The sequence below is a fragment of the Athalia rosae genome, chromosome 7 (assembly GCF_917208135.1).
Source record: "Athalia rosae chromosome 7, iyAthRosa1.1, whole genome shotgun sequence".
In the NCBI taxonomy this organism is placed as follows: domain Eukaryota; kingdom Metazoa; phylum Arthropoda; class Insecta; order Hymenoptera; family Athaliidae; genus Athalia; species Athalia rosae.
Window position 1 is genome coordinate 14,307,089 of NC_064032.1, and position 14,319 is coordinate 14,321,407.

At 44.4% G+C, this 14,319-nt stretch overlaps 1 protein-coding gene and 1 long non-coding RNA gene across 3 annotated transcripts in view; both read left to right on the forward strand.

Moving 5' to 3' along the window:
• LOC105692770 (UPF0489 protein C5orf22 homolog) overlaps positions 1-14,319 on the forward strand; it is a 323,525-nt gene that overhangs the window by 7,450 nt on the left and 301,756 nt on the right. The window lies entirely within an intron of this gene.
• Positions 5,388-6,369, forward strand: LOC110117263. The gene is made up of 3 exons (XR_002305939.2): positions 5,388-5,541; positions 5,637-6,039; positions 6,188-6,369. It is a non-coding gene; the product is annotated as an uncharacterized LOC110117263 (long non-coding RNA).

Sequence of the window (14,319 nt, forward strand, 5' to 3'; positions counted from 1 at the left end):
ATTTTTTTCTCTTGCCTCGCTTTTTTGTTCCTTGCACTTTTTTCATGTAATTTTTTTTTTTTTCCTCTTTTTATACCTATTCATTTTTTCGCATAACGCGATTCGCTTTACGCTGCAGCACAACGCGCGGTTAGTTTCTTGCGTCTAATTTGTCTTCACACCTATAATAAGGCGAGGCTAATTAATTACCCTACTTTTATCTCGCACGGGTATATTATAACACAAGTATTATAATTTAATCGGCATTTTTATCATCAATTTTCTATATTATTACGCGGTAGACGTTTTTTTTTTTTTTTTTTTTTCTGCCTTCGGAAATCGCCGAGGCTTTTATAATTTTTCGTCGATTACGCCTCTTATTCTCTCATCTCCTCTTCGAAGCTTCTTTCGAGCGATAGGCCGCGTGCTCATTATTCGGATTATACGCGATGATCGTCGTTGCGTGACGCCCGTGTCGGGATTTGACGCACCGAAGACTCGCTCGGACGAAATAATTACTTTTCGTAGTTTTCGACCAATCGTCGGCCTCACGCTTCCTCTTGATTCGGACAGAAAAAATTTTACGCATCAAAATTTTTACGATCTTATCTAATTACCCCGCGTACATGGACGCGCGGTAGCGCACGTAGCAGGTGCGTGTAACTCGATTCCGGAAAATGGGGGAAAAAAATATTCCGGTGCAGCGAAGCGAAAATTTTTTTGAAAATCGCAAATCAACGAGCTTCGCAAGAAACGCGAACCAATAAAGAGAAAAGTCGGGAAAATTTATATTCGATTGTAACGTAATTTGCCGACGATTGATCAAGATCGGGAGTTATTACGTGGATGGGAGTTCCCCTCAATCTTTGATATACCTACCTACGATATACGTGTAGTTCGTAAACGGCTGATCGATATCGAGAAGATCGATCCAGTCAGCGTGTAATCTTTTATAAATCATACCGATTTGAACCTCGTAAATCGAATCATCTCGTGGTATCCCCATCAACGGTTCGTACTCTCCTCAACGATCTTCAATCACGATTTCTGCCGCAGATATACACCCACTATTACGTGTCTACACACGTTTTTTTACACATGCGTTGTAAACTATATAGACAGAGAAAGCGTTCCACTCCCGCGGTTATTGAATCGCGGGTAATCGAATTCCCGAAGGATCTTCACCGCATAAATAAAATCCTTGCTTCGTTGCGGCGATAGATCACCGTACATTACGGGTGTGTTGCGTTGTATTCTTCTTTTCCTCGATTTGCGAGTGCGAGTGAAATTATTATTTATTCGCTGCTTATTATCCCCCGCGATTCATTGGCGATTTTCTCTCGCCTCCGTTTAGTTCCCCTTTCCAAAATTAATACACATATGTAATATAATAATGTCGGGCGTGAAGCGAACCGGGTCTGTCGAGATTTATAACAAGTTGTAGAATTATCCCCTCGTGTGTCCCGTAGGTATGCGAAAATTTTCATTTTGTTCATTTGGTTATTCGTTATTTCGTTGTTTTTTTTATTTATTTATTTTTTTGAAAAAATCTCGTCCCACAAGAGATAATCAGCTGTGACGGAACAGAATGTCGTTAGTTGGAATGCGAGCTATGGGCTACACTGCACGACGGGTATTTGGACCAGGTTATTATACGCTCCGTGGTTATAATGTAACATGAATTCCGACGTATCTTTAAATATGCGCGACAAATATCTCGGCGATTATTTTTACATCGTTCGAAAAGTTGAGAAAAATTTTCGCTTTTTTTTTCAACAGTTTTTTACCTCAAACACGGTGTAAATCCAGTTATGGGAAACGGTAAAACGATACCTGTGTACACACCGTACACCTATGTACATACGTATACGTACACGCGCGTTATTCTTCGCCTTACCTTTAACAATAATCATCGAGTGTATATAATGTAGACCACATATACGTGTATGTGGGCGGAAAACTACCTATGCCCCAACCCTGTATGAATACGGGGGACTGCCGAGCTGCGGTACTGATCGATTATGACAATATGGGTACGCTATTTAGATTTAGATTCGCGATTTGCAAAAGGCGCGTTATAACATTTTGCACAAGCTGTTAAACTCGGAGAATGCGATTCTTGTGTACAGAATAGAGAAGAAAATAGCAATATACGTAGGCATGGCCTGGAGGCCGCGTACGCGAGACACACCTTTATCTACTACGATTTAAAATTATAAATTCCCATCAGTTTTTCCAGATTTTTTTTTTTATCCCCTTTTCTATTTTTTCCATATACATGTATTATATACATACTCGCGTCGTACCTCTTTGGTATCCCAATTTTCTCGTCCACCTTGTATCGCGGATTCCGATTCCGATATCAGCAAAACGAACGAGGGACGGCAAATAGCGTGACGAACGTGTTAGCTGTCGAGAGGATATACATAAATAGCGTACCAAGCGTTACATGGGAGTGTGCATAAAAATTCTATGTGGTTCACAGTTTGCCGCGTTTCAGCTGCTGCTGCTCGGAGCTTACTTACGTTAGTTCACTTTTGCCGACAAATACGTAACAACCTCGGCCAACGGTATGGTATGATATTCTCTCAACGCCGCCGCTTCTCTACTTTTGCCGCAATTATGCGCATCGGAAATGCACTTTTATACGTGCGTTTGCTGCTCGCGGTACGGGCGGCTAATACCCGCGTCGGTAGCTGCAAAAATGGCCGCTTTTCACTCAGATGTAAGCAAAAGATACGCATTACACGTACGTGTAGAAAACTTACGCAGCGATGCGAGGGCACCTATTTGTCAGGGGGTGACTGACGCCGGTTCCCAAGGGGGATTCCGTCTTTCCCGAGAATTTTTATAACGTTCCCCGTGGACGAGAAAAAAATTTCGCCAAGTATAAGAACGTACGGCATCGAGTGCGAACGGAGGAAGAGAAAAATCTTCGAAGACGGAGAGAAAAAAAAAAAGAGAGAAAAGCAATATGGGGAAAAATGTGAATGTAAAATAGAAAAAATTTTATGAATTTACAACCCGCTGCCATTCGGCGCTCTTCGTAATAGGTGCCCGGCGTTTGCTGCTGCTGCTGCTGCTGCTGCTGCTGCTGCAGTTGCTCTGGCATAATATGTTGATAGTAAATCATACAGGTCGGTGAAATTTATTAGCCGGTATTGCAAACCATACGCTTCGTAGTGATATAAAACGCCGGCACATATATATACCTATTATGATACCTTCTCATAGGTGTGTGCGTGTGCGTGTGTGTGCGTATATGCCTACGTACCGTGTACTTAAACGTACGACGTGCTATAATGCATTTTATCACATAGGAACTGCTTGTACTGCAACCTTGCAGAGAACCACGGCGGCCGGTCGTCCGATCGACTCGAAACTCCGTCGCCGCCGCCGCCGCTAATCGTCCTCTTTTCCATTTGCTCTCTGGAATTTCTTTTCGTTCGTTACCTTTTTTTTCCTTCACCTCGCCTTTTTTCGCTCGTTCATTGTCGGCGTTGAATCGTGGGAATGAAAAGAATCTGGAAATGTGTAGAAACTCGAAGAAGAAACCTCGTTCCACTTCGTCCCGATGTCATGTGCACGCGATACGATACGACGTATTTTTCAGCGAGAGGTGCGATCGTTGATCGATTTGACGGGGATCGTCGAGTTCTACGTGAATTCCGCGTACGCGTACAATCGAGTATTACGTACGTACGGTTATATTTATTTAACATCGAGTGCCTTCGAATATGTGAGGCGGTTGCGAGACGTTTCGCCGCGTGTAACGGTGTAAGTATAGCGGTGCAAGTGGTTAATAGATGAGTAATAGTTGAGGCTGAGATGAGGCATTGAACAATGAGACCAAAGTTACGGAACGTGTCAGTAGAGTCCGTTTCATAATTCTAATAAATCACCGGCTTGGCAACCTTTATGCGCCGGACGCAACCCTGAGAACTCCCACGTGACGAGGACGCGCTGACATTTCAGAATTTCTCCCATTTCGAAATCCACATACGTCTTGTATATGTATGTTACCTATTTCATACAATGCAACTCTGTAAGCGCGCGCGTCTCCGATGTGCTTGATAAATACCGATAATATTCGCGCGAACGCGCGATACTCCCGCATTTATTCGGGATCCACTTCAACGTCGGTATGACTCGGTCCGCAACCATCCATTTCTCAATAATCGCCCTTACGAGTCCGCCATATTTCTGGCGTACCCCCTGTGAAAAAATAAAATAAAAAAGAGCGGTCGCACCGGTTCTTCCGACTCCCACGGTTTTCGCTGAGCTGAAATAATTTTTGATTCCGATCGTTTTCATCGACGGTCGAGCTGCACGCCGATCTTCGGCTACCTGTACCTGAGCGAAAAAATGGAGAGTACAGCGACGAAGAAATGGTTGCGAGAAAAATGAAAAATCGTGTAGAATCGATCGACGGTCGCCACAGCCTCGTAACGTATTTATAAGATGCTCCCATCTTCGGGGCTCACATTAATCGTTTCCACTTTGCAGCTGCCCATGTTTCTCACCTCACTCTGCGTACCTGGTATACATATAGTATGGTAGGTATACCGCTCACCGCATACGCGGGTCCGTTCGTACACCGATAACGATTCCTCGGCAATGACACGCGTCCGAACGAACGCCTGCACGTGTCATCCCGTCGTGCTGCACGCACGCATGTTTCCTCCTTAGAGTACGAGCGCAGCGCATATTCGTACAGGTATGTCGTCGTGGATGTCCATCGGTCGTGAGCGCGTTTATTTCATTTAACAAGCAGGCGTGTGTCGTGTATACGGGCGGGTCAGTTTTAACGCCTTACATGAGAAATCGCGGATGGAATCGATCTCGCTCACATTAGCATACGTACCCGCGCATTATTCAACGTTCGTATTATTTATAAGCGCGTATAAATAACGATATTAGACACACGTGTGTGCGTAAGCTCTCTCCGCAAGGTATGATCGCGTAAGCGCGTGTATCGCGTGTCCAAACGTTGATCATTTAGAAATATATGTATCGTTCGAGTATCGGGGGGTGCCGGGTGGATACTGCAGTTTTTCATTGCGTCGCGGCGAAGGAGCCGCCGCCAGCGGCACGAAGATATTCGCATCGCTCAATTCTCTGAAGATATCTCATTGGCGACGTTTTATAGACGTGTAATTACGAATTATACGTGGCAATAAATACCGTATATATATACGCGTGATAATAATACCGAGAATCACGTTTACGTCAGGATCGAGGAATCGCTTCGATTTTATTACCGGGGACGATCACGAGTCGCCGATCTTCTCTGTCGCGCGTACGCTAGGTGCACGGCATTTATTCGATTTCGATTTTTCCCTCCCCCCCCCCCCCCCCCCGCCGCACCGACCCCCTTATTAAAATCGTTAAACTTTTCAAAGTTACATACGATGCACAGTATAAGAGTGTGCCACGTACGACGAGACTTTATCGGTGTGAAAATGATTCAGTATTCCGATCGTATCCCCCAATAGATCTCGACGTTGTATATGATAATGGCTCGGCGCGGTGCTCCCGGTTTCCAAAGGAATACATATCGCGGTACGTTATAAATTTAATTGCGTAACAATTAGAAGGTACAGAAGATATAAAAAAAAAAATTAAAAAAAAAATTAAAAATCAACAACGCGTTGCAGGGCCACATCCAATTCCGCAGCTGTTGGAATAACGTATTGTCTCGTTACCCGTACGTATCGCGTATATTGCGATGATGCGGTGCGATTAAAATCATGGTATTATTACACGTGAGGTATAACAATTCTCTCACGTGGGGTCGGTCGTCATCGTCCGTACCTATTCCTCGGGTAGAGGTACACGTCTCCACGCGTTTATCCGTTTGTACGTATCACCTCATCAAGATGATCGCGATCCACGATTATAACATAAGAACTAACCGCAGCAGCGGCGAGGCGAGTCAACAATAAGAACGAGAAGAAGAGGAGGATAAAGAAGGAGACGAAGACGAGGGGGTAAAAAGAGGAGCGGTAAACATGGCGAGCATAGGTGTGATACGGTTGCATACAACGGAGGTATACGCGAGTAAGTGTACGATATTTTATGTATAATATAAAATACACCTGTGGTTGAATTCCTTCCTTTCACGATGTTGTTGTACGGTGTGCCGCGGCGAACGCGCGCACTTGTAGGTAGGTTGGAAACATATTTTAACGCCCGCCCCCTTTTGCAGGAGCAAATGTGCAGCAGCGTCGGCCGCAAATGCTGCATCGCGTCGCGTCGCGTCCTGCCGCATGCGGCGTTATACGTCGTCGAGAGCAACGCCGTTAAAATTTATTCCTTTTCCTTAAGCCGTATGCAATTACCGGAGTAATTAATTGCGCAAACTGTCAATTATAATCATACGTATACCTATATAGGTATTTAGACTTACTTATTTCAGTTTATCTCATTTTCTCCTTGCCCGCATACAGGAGAAGCAGAAGTTGCGGCTATCGAGCACACTCCGTACACCGACCGTACATTTTTCGAACAATAAATCACGGATGGGTCGTACATCCCATTGTGCCAATAACGGTGACGATTTATCCATTACATCATTCTTAGCGAGACCCTCTGGTTAATTAATACCTCATTTAATCGATCGCCGCATAGTTACCGCCGTTCTTAGACGTGTATCTCACCGACGCTTTTTTCTATCTCAAAGCTTCCACGCCTTTTGCTGTTGTTCGTTCCTTTATTTTCGGTTTCGGAAATTCGAAAAAACTTCCGATAAAATTGATTTCCGGCTCGCGCGAATCGACCGCGGCGCGAGTCGCAGTTTGAAGAATTTAATATTTCATGCTCGCTTTTTTCGTGGCGTAATTACACATGTATTCAGAGCGGTGCGGATGCACCGCAGCAGCAGCGGCTCGCCAGAGTTGTAGTAATAAAATTTTTGCTTCGCGAGAGTCGAGGCAAAAGCTCGCTTCGAATAAGTATACATGTTGGCGAGTGTGGCCGCGGTAAGTACGAGCGCGTCCAGCCAGTCTAGCATGCACAAGCGCATTTCGCACCGACTGAAATAAACCCGCACTCTACGGGCAAAATCGTTCCGCGTGCGTGTATTGAAATAATTCTAGATATTCCCAATGTACCTGTCCCGTAATAACCATCAACATTTACGAGTATCGAGTCTACGTACGCCGCTATCCGAGTGCGGATTGCAGGCAAAACTAAGTTACGTACGACCAACCTACGTATCTACCCGCTATTTTCGCATTTTATTATTTTGGAGAAAATTCGCTTTTTTGTCCTCGTTTTTTTTGAATCGGCGGAACCGAGCGCACCACCGTACGGTATACCCTACACACACTCTCTACAAACGTCGCGGCATTTCTTACTTTATCCATCTTTTTATCTCTTCGTATTAATTAAAATTTTCCGTTTTTTTTTTTTCTTTTCTTTCCATCCAGTCGCGTCGTCCGATATGAATAAAATATGGCTTCTTTTTCGAACGGAAGAAACGCGAGTTGAACTGCGACGCGAGAGCAGACGTGAGATTTTATATGATTTTTTAGCGTCTGCGATGTTGTACCTACGGTGTTCGAACGGTGATGATATTTAATTGCTGGGAAAACGGAGCGAAGGAAAAGAAAAGAAAACTGAAAGATAAAATGGAAAAATTAAAGGGAGAAAAAGGAAAGCTTGGAGAGTCGGAGAACGATATGGTCTATTTTTACAGAATCCCCGGATCACCTTGTTCGGGTGAGTTTTTAATCGTGGGAGACAAAGCCGGCCGGTTAGCAGTGGCGTTGCGGCGCGCTCGCTTGTAACTTACTTTATGGTAGGGTACGAAGCTCTTTCGCGATTCTTACCTTTGCACCGCTGCGGTAAAACGCCGGGTTACGTTGTGCCGCTGCGATCAACGCCCTGGCAGAAACTCCGCCGTTCCCCGCTGCAGCGGCAATAGCCGCGGCAGAAGTACGAACGATAAACCTCGGACCAAATAAGGATAAGAGCGTCAAGGGCAGGTACGTAAAGGTCGTTTTAAGAAATGATTCCCTATAGAACCTGCAACTCCGAGAAGGACAACGATTAAAAGAAAGCGATGATCGTAAACAAAAGATCGAGCGAGATCTTTTTGTTTCTTGCTTAGTTAGCTTCGTTTCTCGGAGATCCGACGGTACGAGACGTCTGGAAAATTGTCGCAACTCTCCCGATCGCCGATTTTCAGAGGAGGAGGGGGAAAAAAAAAAAACTCCCTAATCGAGAATCGATTAAAAATTTGCAGCTCATTCGTCGCGCGTTAACAATTATTGTCGAACCTCCGTACGCGCCACGGAACTCGGTGGATTGAAAGAAAGAAAGAAAACAACTTAACGATGTAAAACTGAACGTTGCCACCGTAATTACGATAATTCGTACCTTCGCAACATCGATAACAATCGGTAATATTTAATAAAGTTCTACGCGCGGTTTCGAACCCTCCCTATTCGACGACGACGCGACGTCCGTCGCATTTCCTATGCAACCCTTACGCCACGATTGTTTACACCGTACGTCACGCGGTCGTATTCGGTGTCGTTACGGAGAACGAAGAAGATACATGATATATTGAAAAGACGGAAGAGAAGAGGGGTGAAGAAAAAAAATTGCCCTCTTCGTCGATTCAAAATTCAAAAATTCAACGGAAAGTGGAACTTCTCTCGGGAAGTTCGTGCGCGTGTTCGACTCGAGTGTACAACCGTTGAATTATTTCACTGATTATCGAGGGTCGCCTATTAGATCCTCCGCGCTACTGTACACATATTATAAATTAAACCCTTCGGCGAAATTACCGGACTTAAATATTCTCGCGGCGTACTTATTACATTCTTTTTAATCCCACGCGGAAGAAGCGGTTAAGGGAGGAATTACGGCTACACCGTATTTAACGCTGTACGCGTACCGACTATACGCTCTTCATTTTCTCCTTTCTTTCTCCCTCGGGGAATCTTTTTTTATTTTTCCTCTTCGTTTTTTAAATTATTTTTCATTTTTCGTTCCCCGTTTTTTTTTTTTTTACAGAAGCGCGCGTGTGGCTCCAACTACGAATTAAGTAATAATTAGGGGGGGGAGGAGGGTGATTACGAAAGCGGGATTTCTACTCGGGTAAAAATGAAGGACGGCGATGGCGAATGAGTAGAGGAAAATTGTAGTAATGATAATGACAATAATCAGTAGGACGATGAGAAATAAATAAATAAATAAATGTATAATTTTACCCCACGTAACGACTTTTTAGCGTACATTAAACAAAATTGAATCATTCCACGGCCCGCCTATGTAATAATTCGTTTGGCAAACCTGCCCCTTTTATATCGCAATTAGTCTCATGGGACGTGCCTCGTAACATACACAGCCACGAATAATCCGTACACACGTATACACGCCTCGTCGTACACCCGTACGAGAAAATAATTAGGTTTAAACATTTCTATATAAAATTGACCGCTATAATACGGCGAAAAAAATGAAAACCGTGCGCACGGGCTTCTCGCTCTCCTCTCCTCTCCTCTCTCCTCCTCTCCTCCTCTCCTCCTCAAGCTCCGATGACGAAGTATCATGGGAGTTTATATAATATATATGTTAAAGCGAGTACTTACCTCTTTATATTCTATTTATGTGTATATATATATATATAACCGTACACCGTACGTATATACCTCATGCCCCGGCGCTGCTGCTGCTGCTGCTGCTGCACCTGTAATTAAAATTTTATAATTGACCGCGGTGCAGGAAAGATAATAACAGATGATAGTATTACGGGAAACGAGACGTCCGACCCGTAGCGACGACGGGACCCTTGAAAAATATTGCAGATTACTGAAACGAAAATTATAAAAGAAATCATTGACCAGAATAAAAATAATTCTTACGTCCTATGCACCTATGCAGTCGCTGAACACACAACGAGGACGACGAAGTATTTCGCGTCTAATGCGATTCTCATTTTTCCTCCCTTTCTGTTTTTGAAAAAAAAAAGTCCTGTTTTCGAACGCAACGTACGAAGACTAATACATGAGTAATAATATCGAAAGGTACGTACGACTATATAAGGTGAAGAGATCCGCAACATGAGTCCGTACAGCTCGTATCGAGTATTCAGCGATATTGCGAGTAGTAGGGGGTGGAAGGAGGCGGGGGGTTAAAAATCGCAGTGTGCAACGCGCCCGGCGCTATTAAAGAACCGCGGCCGCGGTTGCGATGTTTTACTACCGCGCGCGGTAAATGCAGAGGATACGCAGGTGAACCGAGGCAACGAAACGCGTTTTCCGAACTTTTAAAATTCACTTAGAAACGATCTCGCGCTAAGAGCTTATCCTCGCTAAATTAAAAGCCGCCCATCCGCGAGTCCGTTACGCCTCGATATTTTTCGATTCGCCTAAAGAAAAATAAAAATACTCAGATGTAGCGCAAATGAAATTTTACTCCTCAGGCCGGTATGCGTGCAATTTCATATTCGCGTACAGGTACGACTTTATATCCCGTTGCTGTAAAATTCAATCCTCGGAATCCGCGAGCGGCCGTAAATTGATAATTTTTATAGAAAAATAAAATAAAGTAGGTCAATTAATATGGTGTAATCGCGGCTCGTTTTCAACATACCGTAAATTTTAATCTCCCCATTACACAGTTCGTGTATAAGTACATAAATTTTCACCAGGTGAATTCCTTTTTTTTTTTCCGAAACACACAATTACTATACACCGAGTTCGACGTTAGATGACTATCTCTAGGTACGCAGTAATTAAGACCTGACGCGGTAAAATAACCGATGGATATATCGCATCGATATTACAGGGATTTCGATTAACCCCGTGCACCCGTATAGGAAATACGGCATTTATGTGGAAAAAATGGCGTTAGGATTGAGAGAAAACTGCGAGAAAAAAAGACGCCGGGATGTTCGGTACGTGTGTTAAACTCTACCGGACCTGAATCGTCGGTTGAATCATTACGAGTGTGGAGTTAATCCGCGACTCGATTTTTCAGCACACTTTATATTTCATCCGTTCGCATATTTCTCTTAACGCGGTGCGGTGCGGTGCGATTTACGCGGATGCGTGTGCACAAAGTTTTGCGGAATATGAAAAAAGAGAGAGAAGAGTAGACGGTACGCCTCGAGCAACGGCGTATATAACTTTGAAAGCAGAAGCAGAAAACATCAGCGACATAAATGCGGCGGGACACGTTTAGAGTGTCAATGAAAATTGCACAGCGTGAAGTTGTTGCCGGTGGATACATTACGAGTGTATGTATACAATATCCCGCGCGGTATACGCACTCCGTACGTAGCTGAAAATTAATCAAAACGATTGCGCGGAGTATATCAATTTGTGCATAATCGTGGCGTTTTTTTTTTTTTTATTATTTTTTTTTCGTTGTAATGCTTTTCGCTAGTTGAATCCTTTACGCCGTTATGAACCTATAAACGTCCGCCGCCAACAACTTGGAATTATACGAACGCCGCAGGATGTGTATTGAACGTACGCGTGTATACCTGTGTAGAGATCTAATGGAATATCGCGAGGGCAATTAGGATGAATAAAAGACGCGTCTTCTTCTTGTGCGGTAAACTCGTGCGAACCAGCCTGCGAATTATCTATTTGCCACGGTCCGGATCAATCGCCTTTTACAATCCCTATGTCCAAACGTGCCTCCGAGCCATCGATAATCCCGATTACCGGATAATACGCCACAAACCTATTAAACGAATCGGGAATACGCCGATTCCCTCCCGCAGCAGATCCGAACCGGGTGGACGAAAAATGGACCGTCGACGAATCCTGCACTTTTTTGTTGTTTTTTTTTTTTCTTCATATCGTTTCAGCGCCGTCGGTGAAATAAATTAGCAATCGAGCGTCGGAAACGAGTGGATGTATAAGATTTTATTTCATCGCTTACACTTCTTGCTCCCTCGTTTAATACATAAAAGCGTACGATCGACGAAGTGACGAAGAAACGCCGAGCTACTTCTCACTTGTTAAAATGACGCGCGTTTTTCGTCGACGCTGAATCGCCAGCTGCACGCTCGATACTCGGCCGCAGCGATGCGGTGGATTGAATAAATATTAATAAGTTCTCATACGAGTTCGCTTCGTTTTTTTTTTTTTGTCCAGGGGGTTCGCTTCCGCCGGCGAGTCGCGGATATGCTGCGAGAGCAAAAATTTCAGCGTCGCGGGTTCGGGCGATTCGAGGGGAGGGCGAACCGCGGGTTGACGCGGCGGTACCGGTACCGGTACCGGGAACGGTGACGGCGCTCGAGGAGCACAGATCACAGGGGCGACGCGACCGATGAGAATTCTCTCGGACAAATGTTATAAAGAACTCTACTTTAGAGTCCGGGCAAAGATATTCGCCGACTAATTGAATTTACGACGTTACTCTTGCCGGTCTCCTCCGCGCTGCCGCGGTCGATCGCGGGAGCTTATAAACGCGGCGAGGTTGTTCCTCCTCGGTTCTCTCATTTGTACCGTTGGTACCCGTGCGGTATTATACAGATATATATATATATATATATGAACCCGTGCGCTCGGAAGGCCGACTGGAAGTGCACGAGGACTTTGTTCGCTTCTTAAATTCGTTATTCGAACCGTGTATATACACCGATACCGCGCTCCGGCTGCGTACGGCTCTTTCGCGCGCGTCGCCGCGCTTTTCAGCGACGGAGCGCAATAATCGTAATTTCCGAACGCTGCGCGCCACGACTCCCAAATGCGTTTTGCCGGACTCACGGGCGTTCGGGAGGAAACGAAAAACCGGCGAAAGCTGTACATCTCGGAGGACGTTATACATAAATTATTGCGAAATCCGTTTCCTTTAACGTACGGCGCACCGACAATCGCGCCAAAACACCCGGGGGCCCCATCCCCCCCTACCTACCTACCTACCTACCTACAACTGCAGATCATCATCCGCACGTCCTCTCGATTATACATTAACGAACACCGCTTCTTTTTCCCTTCTTTTTCCCTTCTTTTTCTCTTTTCTCTTTTTTTTTGTCCCACGTATGCTGGGAACACCGTTTCAACGATCCCGTTACGTTGTAATGTCATCTTCGATTCACAGCTTTCTTGATTTATTCGAAATGATGAAATAACAATATCAACGATTACGTTGAACAAATGAGTAGAAAAAAAAAAATGATCCAATAACGCGTGAAAAACGATGGCGCATGAAAAACTACACTCCCGCATTGTGCAGGTAGAAATGCAGTATATGCCCACGCTCTTTTGAGGGGTTTTTTTCTCCTCTTTTGTTCTATTTTTTACCTTCTTCTCTGCACCACCTCATGGAACATTGTATAATTCTCACTGTCGGATCGTGTGCATCGAAAGAAAAAAACAAAAGTAAAATTAAAAAATTAATAATCAACGAAATATAAGATCCATTTGTTCGCCACCGTCTACTGCATACGGTTGAATATTTATCGTATAATATGTGAACTGTAATGGATAAAAGTGAACGAAAAAAAAAAAAAATCTCTTAATTATATCTCGCTCGTATATTGACAAAGGTTAGTTATACACGGTATACGGTATTGTTTCGATCAGCATAAATCTATATCGAAGGTATACCTATACGGGTTTGATCGACGCGAACTGTACAGATGTTAGAGTCTGATCAATGCGTACAAACACCGACCGGTTTTCTGCATCTCCCGTTGCGATTTCAATTTTTTTTTTCTTTTTTATTTATTTCATTCCACTCTCATTTAACTTATTCATTTATACATTTTTTTTCTTCCACAACCGACTCACCGACTCGCTCTACCGTTTAGCTCGGAAGCTGCAACGGAGGGCGTATAGGGTGAACGAAAATCAACCGAAATCCGACTATCTTTCGAACGACAAAAATTTGGGAGCGTTGTAAAGTTATTTGCATTGGATTTTTCGTCGATCAATTTGTTTTCGCGCTCTCGCGCGCGCGACGGTAAGAGATCCTAGCGAAGGGATGAAGGAGGAACGTCTATTTCTCCGAATTCCATCTATACACGACACGTCTCGAATCACGTGGGATCGTACATACATACATATATATATAAAGCATATACGCGGTGTAGAGAATGCGCGTGAGTTTTTTGTGGGCAGTTTTGCAGGGCGGTCTTTCATAATGGTTCATTATCGAGTTAGGCCCCTGCTGAGCGCGCGGACCGGGCTCCGCAGGTCGTTCTTCAACGGGCCCATCGCACCGGTATGCAGACGAGCGTACGCGTACGTACGCACCGCGCTGAACCATATATACACACCCGTATACCCATCCGAGTGTACGCGCATTTTCATTCGTTCGTTCGTTGGTTCGTTGGTTCGTTCGTTCGTTCATTCGTACCTCCTTTCATTA